Source organism: Procambarus clarkii, chromosome 46 (genome assembly GCF_040958095.1).
Source record: "Procambarus clarkii isolate CNS0578487 chromosome 46, FALCON_Pclarkii_2.0, whole genome shotgun sequence".
Classification (NCBI taxonomy): domain Eukaryota; kingdom Metazoa; phylum Arthropoda; class Malacostraca; order Decapoda; family Cambaridae; genus Procambarus; species Procambarus clarkii.
The window spans coordinates 31,247,810-31,267,038 of record NC_091195.1 but is presented as its reverse complement, the minus strand read 5'-3'; the positions used below and the strand labels follow the sequence as shown (position 1 = coordinate 31,267,038).

At 43.6% G+C, this 19,229-nt stretch overlaps 1 long non-coding RNA gene across 1 annotated transcript; it reads right to left on the bottom strand.

Annotated features, from left to right (window-relative positions):
- Positions 1 to 8,182: 8,182 nt before the first annotated feature.
- On the bottom strand, positions 8,183 to 15,044 carry LOC123770543 (uncharacterized). Its single transcript, XR_006774355.2, has 3 exons — positions 14,900 to 15,044; positions 9,736 to 9,827; positions 8,183 to 8,409 (listed from the first exon to the last, which is right to left on the bottom strand). It is a non-coding gene; the product is annotated as an uncharacterized lncRNA (long non-coding RNA).
- Positions 15,045 to 19,229: the final 4,185 nt, after the last annotated feature.

The window sequence follows — 19,229 nt, the reverse complement described above, 5'->3', positions numbered from 1 at the left end:
CCCCTGGTGTATATTGTCTTCCAAGTGTATACTGCCTCGGACACTATCAAGCCATTACTGGCTTCAGTACTGTCCCACTGGTAGGTACTACCACATCACTGTCTAATTAGTCAGCACTGCCCCAGTACAGTTTTACAGAACAATACTGACTCTTGTATTTTCTCTAGCTCTAAGTGGCATTGCGGGAACAGACGTCAACGTTAGTCGTATCAATAATTTATACACATGCATAAATTGTCACTTTTCTTCAGGATATTAAAAACCTGTATTAATATTCATTTTTAATTTGAGAGTTTAAAGCACTATATATATTACACATTTTATCAAGAGAGATCCAAATGAATGCTATATTGCCACACTGACGGCATACATATTGAATGAATTGTCCTATGTTGCAAAATTCATTGAAAGAGTTTCAGTCTTTTAGAGTCAATCCCAGTTTTGATCACAGGGGCACGGAAACGTCACGCACACGCACTTAAAAGGGAACACACGACCTGAAAATGAGATAGAGAAATCATTTGATTTTTTTCCTAATTCTGTTTCAGCGAAAACGAATATGTTACTTAAAGATTTCATTCAGGGCCAAATTGGCTGGGAAACCATTGATCTGAGACAAGGAGGAAAAAAGCTACTAGAAATAGCAAAAAGTAACTTCGCAATGTGACCTGTGAGAATGTATGAGGTGATGTGACCACTAGTCTGGTGGTGTTGTAGGTGAGATTATGTGATGGTTGCACCACAACGTGTTGGTTGTGGTGCAAAGGTGAGTACTTGTGGTCATTAGTCCATATGGTGTGAGTGCTTGAGAGTGAGTGCACATGTTGGAAGTGTGAGTGTATGTTATCATTTGTGCATATCTTGTAAGTGTGAGTGTATGTTATCATTTGTGCATATGTTGTCAGTGTAAGTTATCATTTGTGCATATGTTGTAAGTGTGAATGCATGCTGTAATTAGTGCATATATTGTAAGACTAAGTGCATTTGATCAATAGTTCAGGAATTATAAGGGTAAGTGCATATGATCAATAGTTAAGGTATTATAAGGGTAAGTGCATATGATCAATAGTTCAGGTAATATAAGGGTAAGTGCGTGCGATCATTAGTGTTTTGTTACTGTAACAAATGTAATCACACATATAATCATTGGTAAGTGTGAGTGCATGTAATCATTGGTGGGAGTGCTGCACGATGCGTGAGTGTATGTAATCATTAGTGCGAGTGATACATTAAGTGTGAGTGTTGCAGTGAGTGTGAGTGTTGCAGTGAGTGTGAGTGTTGCAGTGAGTGTGAGTGTTGCAGTGAGTGTGAGTGTTGCAGTGAGTGTGAGTGTTGCAGTGAGTGTGAGTGTTGCAGTGAGTGTGAGTGCTGCAGTGAGTGTGAGTGTTGCAGTGAGTGTGAGTGTTGCAGTGAGGTTTAGTGCTGCAGTGAGTGAGTGTTGCAGTGAGGTTGAGTGCTGCAGTGAGTGTGAGTGTTGCAGTGAGTGTGAGTGCTGCAGTGAGTGTGAGTGCTGCAGTGACTGTGAGTGCTGCAGTGACTGTGAGTGCTGCAGTGAATGTGAGTGTTGCGGTGAGTGTGAGTGCTGCATTGAGTGTGAGTAAGTGTGATAAGTTTGAGGGTTAGGATCAAAGAAAGTGCTTGTGATCATTAGTATGAGTGTAACGGTAAATGTGAGTGCTTCTAATCATTAATGAGTGTTAAAGTAAGTGTGAGTGCATGAAATTATGAGGTGATGTTGATAAGTTAATGGTCTCTTTGTTTAAACGCAAGTGGACAGTTTTCTTTAAATATTTGTTTGACACAATTCCCACAATGGGGGGATAATTTTTTTGTATTATTTAATTTTAGATCATATAGTACTTTAATAAAATCAATTTATTCAATTGATTTGTTTGTTGAAAACAGTAGATTATGTAAACTGTTATTTAGTAAACAATAAAGCAGCTTAGCTGTTAATGTCCGAAACGCAACGCATGCTAGTGGCTGTACAAGAATGTAAGAACTCTTGTATAAAAAAAGGTCCGCAGACCAGAGTACGCGTCAAAGGTTAATGGCTGCCGCTCTCAACACTCGTCACTGCTGGAACCATCTCTCTCCTGCAGGTAAATTATTTATTAAATTGGGAACTCGCAATTGTTTTGTGTTATTAAAGAATCTCACTTTCAGCAATTGTAAACTTTAATTTGATGTTGAAGAATCTTTATTCACACATTTGATTATAGGGCAGCGTTCTGCAGAGTGACTACACTCGCTCCTAACACCTAATATACACAAGAAATGGCCAACTCCTACGTCATATGTTAGGTGCTTATCAAGTGTGAGGCGGAAAACAGCGGTAGTTTTATTGAACGAGGCTATTGGGCCTTTAAGAAGCTAATGCAGGATTTGTTTTAACATCAACGTGGTATGTCACCAACATGAGCTTTGTTGATATCCATAATGGCGCGCCACCTCCTCCTTCCCACACTTCCTGACTCCTTAGTCAGTGCGAGGGTTAATAATTATTTAGGAGCGGTCGTTAAGTTCTAAATGACTTAGAAATTAATTTAATATTATTAATTTGATATTATAATAGTGTATTGAGTTTAATCTCTTAGCCTTAATTTGATAACGAAACATTAGAACCAATTTCAGTTTCTCAGTTGTCTCGTGGTGCAGTAAGACCAGCTGACGACGTCCGCAAGGAGCACAGCATCAGCCCATAACGTATATTACTGCCGATTATTACTATTGGTTAATTACTTTTAAATTTAAGGTGAGGACGAAACCTCGTAAGAATTTAATTTAATATTTATGTATTATTTATTGTTGAAAATCTATTTAATGTAAGATATGGAAATTATTTCCCAAAGTAGTCATTAGTGTGAGTGTTGCAGTGAGTGTGAGTGCAAGCAATTATTAGTGTTAGTGTTGTAGTGAGTGTAAGTGCAAGCAATCATTAGTGTAAGTGTTGCAGTGAGTGTGAGTGCAAGCAATCATTAGTGTTAGTGTTGCAGTGAGTGTAAGTGCAAGCAGTCATTAGTGTAAGTGTTGCAATAAGTGTGAGTGCAAGCAATCATTAGTGTGAGTGTTGTAGTGAGTATGAATGAATGTAATTATTTGTGTGTATTCACCTAGTTGAGCTTGCGGGTGTTGGGCTCTGCTCTTCCGGCCCGGCTCTAAACTGTCAATCAATCAACTGTTACTATTTCCCCCCCCCCCCCACCACCACCACAAACACACACCCAGGAAGCAGCCCGTAACAGCTGTCTAACTCCCAGGTACCTATTTACTGCTAGGTAACAGGAGCATCAGGGTGAAAAAAAACTCTGCACATCTGTTTCTGCCGGCGCCGGGAATCGAACCCCGGACCACAGAACTTCGTAACCAGCGTGCTGTCCACTCAGTAACAGGCCCCTCACTATGTGTGAACTCACCTAGCTGTACTCACCTAGTTGTGTTTGCGCGGGTTGAGCTCTGGCTCTTTGCACCCGCCTGTCAACCGTCAATCAACTGATGTACAGATTCCTAAGCCTACTGGGCTCTATCATATTCACATTTGAAACTGTATATGGAGTCAGCCTCGACCACATCACTACCTAATGCATTCCACTTGTTCACTACTCTGACACTGACAAAGTTCTTTCTAACGTCCCTGTGGCTCATTTGGGAACTCATTCTCCACCTGTGTTCCCTTGTTCGCGAACCACCCGCGAATAACGTGGTGGTTCTTAAATTAACTTAAAAAGTTTATCCTTGTGTATTGTACATAAAGTGAGTGTGAGTGCAAGTAATCATTAGTGTGAGTGTTACAATGAGCATGAGTGTATATGATCATTAGTGTAAGTGTTACAGTGAGTGTGAGTGCTTATGATCATTAGCGTGAGTGTTACAGTGAGTGAGAGTGCATGTAAGCATTAGTGAGTGAATGATCAATTAACATTACTTCAACTTTACTTCTCCTCTATCTCATCGTCGTAATAATGTGAAATAAGTTGTGCCATTATGTCTCTCCGCTATCATTGTAAACCTCATATAGTCGCTCTCATTGTAAACATTACTTTGCAGCTATCATTGTTAACCTCACTTATCCCCTCTCATTGTAAACCTCACTTAGCCCTACTCATTGTAAACCTCACTTAGCCCCTCTCATTGTAAACCTCACTTGGTCCGTCTCATTGTAAACCTCAATTAGGCCTACTCATTGTAAACCTCACTTAGCCCGTCTCATTGTAAACCTCAATTAGGCCTAATCATTGTAAACCTCACTTAGCCCTGTACTGTCTCCTGTACCGTCCCCCTGGTGTATACTGTCTCCTTTACCGTCCACCTGGTGTATACTGTCTCCTGTACCGTCCCCCTGGTGTATACTGTCTCCTGTACCGTCCCCCTGGTGTATACTGTCTCCTGTACCGTCCCCCTGGTGTAAACTGTCTCCTGTACCGTCCCCCTGGTGTATACTGTCTCCTGTACCGTCCCCCTGGTGTATACTGTCTCCTGTACCGTCCCCCTGGTGTATACTGTCTCCTGTACCGTCCCCCTGGTGTATACTGTCTCCTGTACCGTCCCCCTGGTGTATACTGTCTCCTGTACCGTCCCCCTGGTGTAAACTGTCTCCTGTACCGTCCCCCCCTGGTGTATACTGTCTCCTGTACCGTCCCCCTGGTGTATACTGTCTCCTGTACCGTCCCCCTGGTGTAAACTGTCTCCTGTACCGTCCCCCCCTGGTGTAAACTGTCTCCTGTACCGTCCCCCTGGTGTATACTGTCTCCTGTACTGTCGGCATGGTGTATACTGTCTCCTGTACTGTCGGCATGGTGTAAACTGTCTCCTGTACCGTCCGCCTGGTGTATACTGTCTCCTGTACCGTCCCCCTGGTGTATACTGTCTCCTGTACCGTCCCCCTGGTGTAAACTGTCTCCTGTACCGTCCCCCTGGTGTATACTGTCTCCTGTACTGTCGGCATGGTGTAAACTGTCTCCTGTACCGTCCGCCTGGTGTATACTGTCTCCTGTACCGTCCCCGTGGTGTATACTGTCTCCTGTACCATCCCCCTGGTGTATACTGTCTCCTGTACCGTCCCCCTGGTGTATACTGTCTCCTGTACCATCCCCTTGGTGTATACTGTCTCCTGTATCATCCCCGTGGTGTATACTGTCTCCTGTACCGTCCCCCTGGTGTATGCTGTCTCCTGTATCTTCCCCCTGGTGTATACTGTCTCCTGCACCGTCCCCCTTGGTGTATACTGTCTCCTGCACCGTCCTCCCTGGTCTACACTGTCTCTTGTATCGTCTCCCTGGTGTATAGTGTCTCCTGGATCGTCCCCCTAGTGTATATTGTCTCAAGTAACGTCCCCTCTGGTGTATACTGTCTCCTGTATCATTCCCCTAGTGTATATAGTCTCCTGTACCGTCTCCCTGGTGTATACTGTCTCCTGTATCATTCCCCTAGTGTATATAGTCTCCTGTACCGTCTCACTGGTGTATACTGTCTCCTGTATCATTCCCCTAGTGTATATAGGCTCCTGTACCGTCCCACTGGTGTATACTGTCTCGTGTATCGTCCCCCTAGTGAATATAGTCTCCTGTACCGTCCCCCCTGGTGTATATTGTCTTCCAAGTGTATACTGCCTCGGACACTATCAAGCCATTACTGGCTTCAGTACTGTCCCACTGGTAGGTACTACCACATCACTGTCTAATTAGTCAGCACTGCCCCAGTACAGTTTTACAGAACAATACTGACTCTTGTATTTTCTCTAGCTCTAAGTGGCATTGCGGGAACAGACGTCAACGTTAGTCGTATCAATAATTTATACACATGCATAAAGTGTCACTTTTCTTCAGGATATTAAAAACCTGTATTAATATTCATTTTTAATTTGAGAGTTTAAAGCACTATATATATTACACATTTTATCAAGAGAGATCCAAATGAATGCTATATTGCCACACTGACGGCGTACATATTGAATGAATTGTCCTATGTTGCAAAATTCATTGAAAGAGTTTCAGTCTGTTAGAGTCAATCCCAGTTTTGATCACAGGGGCACGGAGACGTCACGCACACGCACTTAAAAGGGAACACACGACCTGAAAATGAGATAGAGAAATCATTTGATTATTTTGTCCTAATTCTGTTTCAGCAAAAACGAAGATGTTACTTAAAGATTTCATTCAGGGCCAAATTGGCTGGGAAACCATTGATCTGAGACAAGGAGGAAAAAAGCTACTAGAAATAGCAAAAAGTAACTTTGCAATGTGTCCTGTGAGAATGTATGAGGTGATGTGAACACTAGTCTGGTGGTGTTGTAGGTGAGATTATGTGATGGTTGTACCACAACGTGTTGGTTGTGGTGCAAAGGTGAGTACTTGTGGTCATTAGTCCATATGGTGTGAGTGCTTGAGAGTGAGTGCACATGTTGGAAGTGTGAGTGTATGTTATCATTTATGCATATGTTGTAATTGGGAATGCATGCTGTAATTAGTGCATATCTTGTAAGACTAAGTGCATATGATCAATAGTTCAGGTATTATAAGGGTAAGTGCGTGCGATCATTAGTGTTTTGTTACTGTAACAAATGTAATCACACATATAATCATTGGTGGGAGTGCTACAGTAAGTGTGAGGGCATGTGATCATTGGTGGGAATGCTACAGTAAGTGTGAGTGCATGTGATCAATGCTGGGAATGCTGCACGATGCGTGAGAGTATGTAATCATTAGTGCGAGTGATACATTAAGTGTGAGTGTTGCAGTGAGTGTGAGTGTTGCAGTGAGTGTGAGTGCTGTAGTGAGTGTGAGTGCTGCAGTGAGTGTGAGTGTTGCAATGAGTGTGAGTGTTGCAGTGAATGTGAGTGTTGCAGTGAATGTGAGTGTTGCAGTGAGTGTGAGTGTTGCAGTGAGTGTGAGTGTTGCAGTGAGTGTGAGTGCTTATGATCATTAGCGTGAGTGTTACAGTGAGTGAGAGTGCATGTAAGCATTAGTGAGTGAATGATCAATTAACATTACTTCAACTTTACTTCTCCTCTATCTCATCGTCGTAATAATGTGAAATAAGTTGTGCCATTATGTCTCTCCGCTATCATTGTAAACCTCATATAGTCGCTCTCATTGAAAACATTACTTTGCAGCTATCATTGTTAACCTCACTTATCCCCTCTCATTGTAAACCTCACTTAGCCCTACTCATTGTAAACCTCACTTAGCCCCTCTCATTGTAAACCTCACTTAGCCCGTCTCATTGTAAACCTCAATTAGGCCTACTCATTGTAAACCTCACTTAGCCCGTCTCACTGTAAACCTCAATTAGGCCTAATCATTGTAAACCTCACTTAGCCCTGTACTGTCTCCTGTACCGTCCCCCTGGTGTATACTATCTCCTGTACCGTCCGCCTGGTGTATACTGTCTCCTGTACCGTCCCCCTGGTGTATACTGTCTCCTGTACCGTCCGCCTGGTGTATACTGTCTCCTGTACCGTCCCCCTGGTGTATACTGTCTCCGGCACAGTCCGCCTGGTGTACAGTCTCCTGTACCGTCCCCCTGGTGTATATTGTCTCCTGTACCGTCCCCCTTGGTGTATAATGTCTTCTGCACCGTCCTCCCTGGTGTACACTGTCTCTTGTGTCGTCTCTCTGGTGTATACTGTCTCCTTGATCGTCCCACTAGTGTATACTGTCTCCTGTACCGTCTCCCTTGGTGTATAATGTCTCCTGCACCGTCCTCCCTGGTGTACACTGTCTCTTGTATCGTCTCCCTGGTGTATACTGTCTCCTGAATCGTCCCCCTATTGTATATTGTCTCAAGTAACGTCCCCTCTGGTGTATACTGTCTCCTGTATCATTCCCCTAGTGTATATAGTCTCCTGTACCGTCCCACTGGTGTATACTGTCTCGTGTATCGTCCCCCTAGTGAATATAGTCTCCTGTACCGTCCCCCCTGGTGTATATTGTCTTCCAAGTGTATACTGCCTCGGACACTATCAAGCCATTACTGGCTTCAGTACTGTCCCACTGGTAGGTACTACCACATCACTGTCTAATTAGTCAGCACTGCCCCAGTACAGTTTTACAGAACAATACTGACTCTTGTATTTTCTCTAGCTCTAAGTGGCATTGCGGGAACAGACGTCAACGTTAGTCGTATCAATAATTTATACACATGCATAAATTGTCACTTTTCTTCAGGATATTAAAAACCTGTATTAATATTCATTTTTAATTTGAGAGTTTAAAGCACTATATATATTACACATTTTATCAATTGAGATCCAAATGAATCATATTGCCACACTGACGGCGTACATATTGAATGAATTATCCTATGTTGCAAAATTCATTGAAAGAGTTTTAGTCTTTTAGAGTCATCCCCAGTTTTGGTCACAGGGGCACGGAGACCTGACGCACACGCACGTGGGAGGGAACAAATGACCTGAAAATGAGACAGAGAAGTCATTTGATTTTTTTCCAATTCTGTTTCAGCAAAAACGAAGATGTTACTTAAAGATTTCATTCAGGGCCAAATTGGCTGGGAAACCATTGATCTGAGACAAGTAGGAAAAAACTACTAGAAATAGCAAAAAGTAACTTTGCAATGTGTCCTGTGAGAATGTATGAGGTGATGTGAACACTAGTCTGGTGGTGTTGTAGGTGAGATTATGTGATGGTTGACCACAACGTGTTGGTTGTGGTGCAAAGGTGAGTACTTGTGGTCATTAGTCCATATGGTGTGAGTGCTTGAGAGTGAGTGCACATGTTGGAAGTGTGAGTGTATGTTATCATTTGTGCACATGTTGGAAGTGTGAGTGTATGTTATCATTTGTGCATATGTTGTAAGTGTAAGTTATAATTTATGCATATGTTGTAACTGTGAATGCATGCTGTCATTAGTGCATATCTTGTAAGATCAAGTGCATATGATCAATAGTTAAGGTATTATAAGGGTAAGTGCATATGATCAATAGTTCAGGTAATATAAGGGTAAGTGCGTGCGATCATTAGTGTTTTGTTACTGTAACAAATGTAATCACACATATAATCATTGGTGGGAGTGCTACAGTAAGTGTGAGTGCATGTAATCATTGGTGGGATTGCTGCACGATGCGTGAGTGTATGTAATCATTAGTGCGAGTGATACATTAAGTGTGAGTGTTGCAGTGAGTGTGAGTGTTGCAGTGAGTGTGAGTGTTGCAGTGAGTGTGAGTGCTGCAGTGAGTGTGAGTGTTGCAGTGAGTGTGAGTGTTGCAGTGAGTGTGAGTGTTGCAGTGAGTGTGAGTGTTGCAGTGAGTGTGAGTGCTGCAGTGAGTGTGAGTGTTGCAGTGAGTGTGAGTGCTGCAGTGAGTGTGAGTGTTGCAGTGAGTGTGAGTGTTGGAGTGAGTGTGAGTGTTGCAGTGAGTGTGAGTTCTGCAGTGAGTGTGAGTGTTGCAGTGAGTGTGAGTGTTGCAGTGAGTGTGAGTGTTGGAGTGACTCTTCTTTCAGGATAAGGAAGACTGATCAAGACTCACCTCTCAAGATCAGAAAGACTGACGGAGACTCACCTCTCGTGGTTAGGAAGGCTGACTATGACTCACCTCTCAGGATCAGGAAGGCTGACCAAGACTCGAATCTAAGGATCAGGAAGACTCACCTTTCAGGATCAGGAAGATTGACCAGGACTCACCTCTCAGAATCAGCAAGACGGATCAAGACTCACCTCAGAGGATCAGCAAGACTGATCAAGATTCACCTCCGAGGTTCAGGAAGACTGACCGAGACTCACCTCCTCTGGGTGGTAGTTTTCCTGGGAAGTAAGGAGGACGAGGGATGGTGTTCAAGGGCAGCGACTCGGTCACCAGCATCACGGCCGACAGCCTAGAACAAGCAGACATACATTTATTATTATATGCATACTGCTTCAACCCGCGGTCACTAGCTCTTCAACAGTGTATACATTGCATGATGTCTACAGCCGTGTACCACTCAGGTATATGATGCAGTGCACAATCTGTGTCATTATGTGATGCAGTGCACATTGTGTCATTATGTGATGCAGTGCACCCCTGTGTCATTATGTGATGCAGTGCACACTCTGTATCATTATGTGATGCAGTGGACACTCTGTGTCATTATGTGATGCAGTGCACACTCTGTGTCATTATGTGATGCAGTGTACACTCTGTGTCATTATGTGATGCAGTGTACACTCTGTGTTATTATGTGATGCAGTGTACACCCAGTGTCATTATGTTAAGCAGTGCACACTGTGTGTCATTATGTGATGCAGTGCACACTGTGTCATTATGTGATGCAGTGCACACTCTGTGTCATTATGTGATGCAGTGGACACTCTGTGTCATTATGTGATGCAGGGCACACTCTGTGTCATTATGTGATGCAATGCACATTGTGTCATTATGTGATGCAGTGGACACTCTGTGTCATTATGTGATGCAGTGCACATTGTGTCATTATGTGATGCAATGCACATTGTGTAATTATGTGATGCAGTGCACACTCTGTGTCATTATGAGATGCAGTGTATAACCTGCAAGGTCGGTTTGAATTGTATTGGCCCAATCATTGACGCGATTCATTGCTGTATGTACGAGAGAAGAGTGTTCAAATATATTACATGCACATGTGGTACATCGTCCACCTTCTTCTTCAGAACCGTCGGTATAGCATTGATACACATCGTTATCGATACCCTGAGTACCTGTGGTTTAAGTTGACTTCAACCAATTTCCTCCAAAATTTGCATCTTTACAGACAGTCATACGTTCTGTAAGGTGTATAAGTTTCATGCAAATCGGCTGATAAAAAATATGAGAAAAAACAAATCTAATTTTTTGGGGAGGGGAATTTTTTTGGCATAAAAGCAAATATTAAAATACTCTATTTTATGCTATTGTGATAGCTTAGAGTCATAGACTTAATTTCAGTTGACACTTTTGTTTGATGTTAATTTTTTACCGTTTTGGAAAATTGTTGACACATAATTCAATATTTTTTCTCCCTTCCTATTTATGCTATGATGCTGAGACTTGGGCCAGTTGAACCACATTTTATATACAACTAGCCAAAAGTGTTTGATTTAAATCGAATCAGTTTTCATTTATCGCATTTTTCCGTAATACGCCCCCCCCCCGCTAAATCCCTGAACATGCTAAACATAAACTCATTCCACACATTCTCTTCTGACATTTACATTTACAAAACTCTGTTATTAATGTTCTGTACTCCCTGTTCTGAAACTTCCCCTTGACAGATGTAATAGAACATATAATCACCACACCAGAAATAAATATCTCTTTGATATCCCCAGAGTCAAACTTAATCTGTGTAAATATTTTATGCAAATATAGGGACCTAGTCTATGGAACTCACTCCTTAACGAATTAAAATGCTCTCCAACTTTTGCTTTATTCAAAAACAAAAAGTTCCTGATTTCATCTTCATTGTTTCCTACCTAGTGCTTTAAACTCGCACTGTATCTTGTGATACCTAATCCCCCAATATATGTACCTTAGGGGCCATGTTAACCGAAAATCCGATGAAAAATGGAATATTTACGAAAAATTACGAAAAATACTACAACGTTCTGGCAACACTGTGGTCCAAACCGTTTAATGATATCTTGAAAATTAACGTAATTAGAGTCAAATTTCCGCTGCAACTTTCGTGAATCTGGTCCTCGCGCCGTGAGTGCGCCGCGGGGTATTGTATCTTACGTTGTAGAAGTCTTATTTTTCGTAATAGCGTTGAAAATAACATGTTATGCATAAAATGAATATAAACTCACTAAATGGCAACAGTATCGTGTGACAGAGAGGGTCCTATGTCGCTCAGCCCCATCAGTGACTCTGTGTCTCTTGTGGGGGGTGGTTGTATCGCTGACGCGCTCTCACACTATCTCCCAGAACTCATGCTATTATTGTTATTTGTACTGCAATATGACTTACCAAACGAACAAGAGACAAGCATTGAAAGCTAGATGCATGCGAGCTCTCCATAGAAGGTACTAGTTGGCCGCAATGCGTAAATCACGCATGACTGCGAGTACAGTAACTTGTCGCGCGCGCTACGCAACTCCAACTTTTACAACTAGATCTCGTTTCACAGCCTTTATTTATTATTCAATTTACATGAAACTTGCACATTATATGTAGAGTTTACGCCTCTATAAACGCATGTCATTATTCATATCTACGTAGATTTATTGATTTTATAAATAATGATACACTTCATTTTGTTGCATACGTTTTTGGGAAACTTTTATAAATCTGTATTATTGCACTAAATACATCTGGGATAATGATGTGACATGCAAATCTTTATTATATAGTAAGGTCATAGCTGAGTGTCGTATAAATGATTTTGGTTCACAATTGTGGGCTGTGAAATCAATTGAACATGGTTGAAAAATTCTTTTTTTTTTTTTTTTTTTTCTCCGTCTCTATTTAGGCTGAGATGCTGAAACTTGGCCTAGGTGCAGCACCTTTTACATGTATCAGGATAATAAATTATGAATACCCTACAACAATTTTTTATATCCTGGTGATATGGCCCCTTAGCAATAAAACTTTACCATTGTACTCATTGCTATCATCTTGTATCATGGATGTTATATTGAACGCATATTGTATTGCCTTATACCTGAAATAATCCTCAAATTATGCTACCATGTACCTGTTTATAACCCCTAAATCTCTACTTTAATATACGTACAAATCTTTGTCAAATTTTCATACAATATACCTGTTAACATTTTTTAAATTTTGCTAGAAATAACCTACTTTAAATTATCTGTTAGATGAAGGACCTACCCGAAACATTATGCGTGCTAGTGGCTTTACAAGAATGTAAAAACAGCAATGCTATGTACTCTCTTAAACCCAATGTACCTTCTTGTATATATATAAATAAAATAAATAAAATCTTTCCAGAGGAATACCAAGTGATAAGGAAGGAAAGGACACAGAGACAGGGAGGGAAGGAAAGGACACAGAGACAGGGAGGGAAGGAAAGGACACAGAGACAGGGAGGGAAGGAAAGGACACAGAGACAGGGAGGGAAAGTGGCAATCCTCATAAACTGGAAATGGAAATGTGAGAGACTGGAGAATCAGAGGACTAATGAACACGCAAGTTCCATACTTGGGACTCTAACAGCAGATGGGAAGAGGACTGTGATCATGTTAATCTACAATCCCCCACCAAACAGAACATGCATAGATGAACTGCAGAGGGCAGCAACAACAGCTCACAAAATGAGTGAAACTGTTAGTCATGGGGGGACCTCAATCACGGAGAAATGGGTCGCGAATTAAGAAATCACACTGGTGGGGAAGAAACGTGGGAGCAAAATTAGTGTAAGTTATTGAAAGGAATTGCCTTAAACAACATTTGAAGTAAGACACAAGGAAAAGAGGAGGGAATACATTTTGCCTATTGATCTGATTTTCATCCAGAATGAGGAAGATATTACGAATATGGTAAAATACCACTAGGAGGCAGTGATTATTGTGTCCTAGTGTTTGACTCCATGATCGAGCTTTAAATTGTGACCATGCAATAAGAGGACTGGAAAAAGAGAGCAGACTATAAGAAAGGGGATTACAGAAGGATAAGGGAATATCTTAGAGAGGTTCAGTGGGAAGAAGAACTAACAGGAAACACAGTGCACGATATGATGGACCTAGTCAAGTAGAATTGCAAGGAAGCCGAAGAGAGTTTTATATCAACTGTAAATTAAACAAGTAGGAGTTATTATAAAAGTCAATGGTTTAATAGACAGTGCCAGGAACCAAAAATGAGAAGCAGGCGAGAGTGGACAAAGTGCAGAAGACAAAGGACAGAGAACAACAGGATTAGATGCAACAGAGCTAGGAATGAATACATTAATATAAGGAGAGTATCGGAAAGGAATTATGAAAACGATAATGCGATCAAAGCGTAAAACCAACATAAATTACTACATAGTCACATAAGAAGGAAACTTTCGGTGAACGACCAAGTCACAAGACGAAATAAAACTGGAGGGACATTTACAGAAAATGATAAGGAAATCTGCAACGGACTGAATGCCAGTTACCATGGAGTGTTCACAACCGAGCCTGAGCAGCTCCCATTGTTAGAAGTGGAGATGACCCAAGATGAGAGATTAGCAGATGTAGAGGTGACAGTAGAGGAAGTAATGAAACAGCTAACAACACTGGATGAAACTAAAGCTGTTTGACCAGACAATGTATCACCGTGAATTCTCAAAGAGGCAGCGCAGGCCCTCAGCGTGCCTCTAGCAAAGATCTTTAATGAGTCACACACGAAGGGAGCGTTGCCCAGTTGCTGGAAGAAGATAATAGTGGTACAAATTTTCAAGAAAGGAGATAGGGAAGAGGCACTTAACTACAGACCTTTACCAATGAGAAGCATCCTCTGTAATGTATCTGAAAGAATAGTCAGGTTAAGACTGGTCACACAGAGAACATTAGGTATGTAAACGAACACCAACATGTGTTCAGAGAAGAAAAATCATGCCTAACAAACCTTCTGGAATTCAATGCTAAAGTAGCAAGAATAAGGCAGGACAGGGAAGGATGGGCAAACTACATATTTCTGGAATGTAAAAGGCCTTAGATACAATACCGCTCCGGAGAGTGCTATTCAAACTAGAGAGACAGGTGGGAGTAAGCAGAAAAGCCCTAGTTTGGCTAAGGAATTACTTAGCACACAGAAGCCAGAGAGTAACGGTAAAGGGGGAGAAGCCAGACAGGCGAACCGTAATGAGTTAAGTACCTCAAGCATCGATGCAGGGACCGGTTCTATTTCTAATATACGTGAACGACATGTTTACAAGTGTCGAGTCCCATATGTCAGACAAAAATAGTTGAGTACACGTAGGTGAGTACACACACAGCATCAAATAAAAATAAAAAAGCGACTCACACGAATAAGGTGAGGATGATTCGTCTATCCATTTTGCTTGTTGAGTTTGGTGCAACAAGTGAATCGTGGGAGCGTTAGCGTGTCGAGTGAGCGTGTGTGCGTCGACGGAGCGTCGGGCGTTGAATGAGTGTCAGCCAAGAATCAATCTTTTATACCTGCCCCGCGAGCAACCCTGTGCCTGGATGCCTCGTTCATATTTAACATCATTTGTTTACCAGTAATGTATCAGTCTCCGCTATCCACCCCACTTATAGAGATAAACAAAGCTAAATTACACCATACGGAACAAGGAGAGTCGATCCAAGGGAATACAAAACAAAATTAGTTAAATAGTGGATGTGAGAAGCTCAGGCCGCGAAGATTACAGGACTTACCCACTGATACTGTGTGAAGTATTAGACTCGAAGTTCATCGTCAGTGAACGAATATCACGCATTAAATGTTGCCTTCTACTCCCTGGAACACCTGGTCGTTCAGGGTCTTGGAACACCTGGTCGTTCAGGGTCTTGGAACACCTGGTCGTTCAGGGTCTTGGAACACCTGGTCGTTCAGGGTCTTGGAACACCTGGTCGTTCAGGGTCTTGGAACACCTGGTCGTTCAGGGTCTTGGAACACCTGGTCGTTCAGGGTCTTGGAACACCTGGTCGTTCAGGGTCTTGGAACACCTGGTCGTTCAGGGTCTTGGAACACCTGGTCGTTCAGGGTCTTGGAACATCTAGTCGTTCAGGTCCTTGGAACACCTGGTCGTTCAGGGTCTTGGAACACCTGGTCGTTCAGGGTCTTGGAACACCTGGTCGTTCAGGGTCTTGGAACACCTGGTCGTTCAGGGTCTTGGAACATCTAGTCGTTCAGGTCCTTGGAACACCTGGTCGTTCAGGGTCTTGGAACACCTGGTCGTTCAGGGTCTTGGAACATCTAGTCGTTCAGGTCCTTGGAACACCTGGTCGTTCAGGGTCTTGGAACACCTGGTCGTTCAGGGTCTTGGAACACCTGGTCGTTCAGGGTCTTGGAACACTTGGACTTTCGTCTCACTGGAATACTTAGTCCCTTATTTGCAGGTGAAACACCTGGTGTTTCAACTGCCTGGAATACATAGTCAATCAACTCTCTGGAACACCCGGTGTTTCATCTCACTGAAACACATAATCATTCAACTAACTAGAAAATCTGGTCTTTCTTCAGCCTGGAACACCTCGTCCTTCAGCTCCCTGAAACACTTGGTCCTTCAGCAGCATGGAACACTTAGTTGTTCACCTTACATGAACACAAGGTCTTTAAGCTGTCTTCCTGGAACACCTGATACTTTACCTCCCTGGAACACGTAATTCTTAAAAACCCTGAAATACCTAACCATTCAGCTCCCTGAAACACTTTGCCCTTCAGCTACCTGGAACTCCTGGTCCTTCATCTTCCAGGAACACCTGGTGCTTCAGCTCTCTTGGACACTTTGTTCTTCATCTGCCTGAAATACCTGGTGCTGAAACACCCTGGAACACTTGGTTCTTCGGCTCACTGTAAGAATTGTCGTTAAGACGCCTGGAACACCTGTCCCTTCAGCTCCCTGGGACACCTGGTCCCTCAGCTCAATGGGACACCTGGTCCCTCAGCTCCCTGGGACACCTGGTCCCTCAGCTCCCTGGGACACCTGGTCCTTGAGTTCCCTGGGACACCTGGTCCCTCAGCTCCCTGGGACACCTGGTCCTTCAGCTCCCTGGGACACCTGGTCCTTGAGTTCCCTGTGACACCTGGTCCCTCAGCTCCCTGGGACACCTGGTCCTTGAGTTCCCTGGGACACCTGGTCCCTCAGCTCCCTGGGACACCTGGTCCCTCAGCTCCCTGGGACACCTGGTCCCTCAGCTCCCTGGGACACCTGGTCCCTCAGCTCCCTGGGACACCTGGTCCCTCAGCTCCCTGGGACACCTGGTCCCTCACCTCCCTGGGACACCTGGTCCTTGAGTTCCCTGGGACACCTGGTCCCTCAGCTCCCTGAGACACCTGGTCCTTGAGTTCCCTGGGACACCTGGTCCTTGAGTTCCCTGGGACACCTGGTCCCTCAGCTCCCTGGGACACCTGGTCCCTCAGCTCCCTGAGACACCTGGTCCTTGAGTTCCCTGGGACACCTGGTCCTTGAGCTCACCGAGACATCTGGTCCTTGAGTTCCCTGAGACATCTGGTCCTTGAGCTCACTGAGACATCTGGTCCTTGAGCTCACTGAGACATCTGGTCCTTGAGCTCACTGAGACATCTGGTCCTTGAGCTCACTGAGACATCTGGTCCTTGAGCTCACTGAGACATCTGGTCCTTGAGCTCACTGAGACATCTGGTCCTTGAGCTCACTGAGACATCTGGTCCTTGAGCTCAATGAGACATCTGGTCCTTGAGCTCAATGAGACATCTGGTCCTTGAGCTCACTGAGACATCTGGTCCTTGAGCTCACCGAGACATCTGGTCCTTGAGCTCAATGAGACATCTGGTTCTTGAGCTCAATGAGACATCTGGTCCTTGAGCTCACTGAGACATCTGGTCCTTGAGCTCACTGAGCCATCTGGTCCTTGAGCTCACCGAGACATCTGGTCCTTGAGCTCAATGAGACATCTGGTCCTTGAGCTCACTGAGCCATCTGGTCCTTGAGCTCACCGAGACATCTGGTCCTTGAGCTCACTGAGCCATCTGGTCCTTGAGCTCAATGAGACATCTGGTTCTTGAGCTCAATGAGACATCTGGTCCTTGAGCTCACTGAGCCATCTGGTCCTTGAGTTCCCAAGAATACTTTCTCCCGGCCGTTGGTGAAACGAGCGAACCTGTGATATGTTTCCTAAGCGGTACCGATGCTTGGGAAACATTTAGCAGAGCCTCGGGAATCCCGTAATTAAATCTGTTTAACGGTGAGAACTGTCATATTCACAGACAACTTATGCTGCATGCTGTTGGCGCTGTGGTCATGTGTTAGTCTGAAGGTGAAGTACTATGCTGCAAGCTGTTTGCGCTGTGGTCATGTGTTAGTCTGAAGGTGAAGTACTATACTGCAAGCTGTTGGCGCTGTGGTCATGTGTTAGTCTGAAGGTGAAGTACTATACTGCAAGCTGTTTGCGCTGTGGTCATGTGTTAGTCTGAAGGTGAAGTACTATGCTGCATGCTGTTGGCGCTGTGGTCATGTGTTAGTCTGAAGGTGAAGTACTATGCTGCAAGCTGTTGGCGCTGTGGTCATATGCTAGTTTGAAGGTGAAGGATTAGACGACTGGTTATTTTTGGAAGACATCGAATTGAATGAAGTCTTTCAGTGCTACGGAAGTCTTCTCGCGAGTCAGCAAATCTATCAGCCGGGATTACAGGCGGATTTGATAATAATTCATATGTGAGAAAAACACTGCACAGTATATAAGCTGTCCTTGAAACTTGGAATCCTGTAACCTCCTTAGAGGTTTTTTTCTTAACTTAACAAATGGTAATAGTTCTGTCTGGACTGAATAAACTCACAACGATAGACTGCAGTTCTGGAAGTACTTTTCGGATGGTATATTTGTGTGAGTACATATTTAGATACATACTGTCAGGTAGTAAGGCAAGTTAGGGATTGACCCTGACGGTCAGGAAAGACAGGATATTCAAGAAGACGGTAATCCCAGAGTGTAAAGGGTTCAGAGACTACATAACAGACACCGTAACAGCGGGAGAACCCAAGATAACAAGTAACAATGATAAACAACCCTTCACTGAACGACTAAAGACCATGCCAAGATCTACAGAAACAGTTAGGCAGTTATTACTCTCATAAGAAGCGCTGCAGGATCTGTAGAAATCGATTTCGATCTGAATCATACGAAACTGCATACATGACACGATAGAGAATCATATGTGATCACACACACATGGAGGTTACCTTGAGGTTACCTTGAGGTGCTTCCGGGACTTAGCGTCCCCGCGGCCCGGTCGTCGACCAGGCCCCCTGGTTGCCGGACTGATCAACCAGGCTGTTGGACGCGGCTGCTCGCAGCCTGACGTATGAGTCACAGCCTGGTTGATCAGGTATCCTTTGGAGGTGCTTATCCAGTTCTCTCTTGAACACTGTGAGGGGTCGGCCAGTTATGCCCCTTATGTGTAGTGGAAGCGTGTTGAACAGTCTCGGACCTCTGATGTTGATAGAGTTCTCTCTCAGAGTACCAGTTGCACCTCTGTTTTTCAACGGGGGTATTCTGCACATCCTGCCATGTCTTCTGGTCTCATGTGATGTTATTTCTGTGTGCAGGTTTGGGACCAGCCCCTCTAATATTTTCCACGTGTAAATTATTATGTACCTCTCCCGCCTGCGCTCAAGGGAGTACAGTTTTAG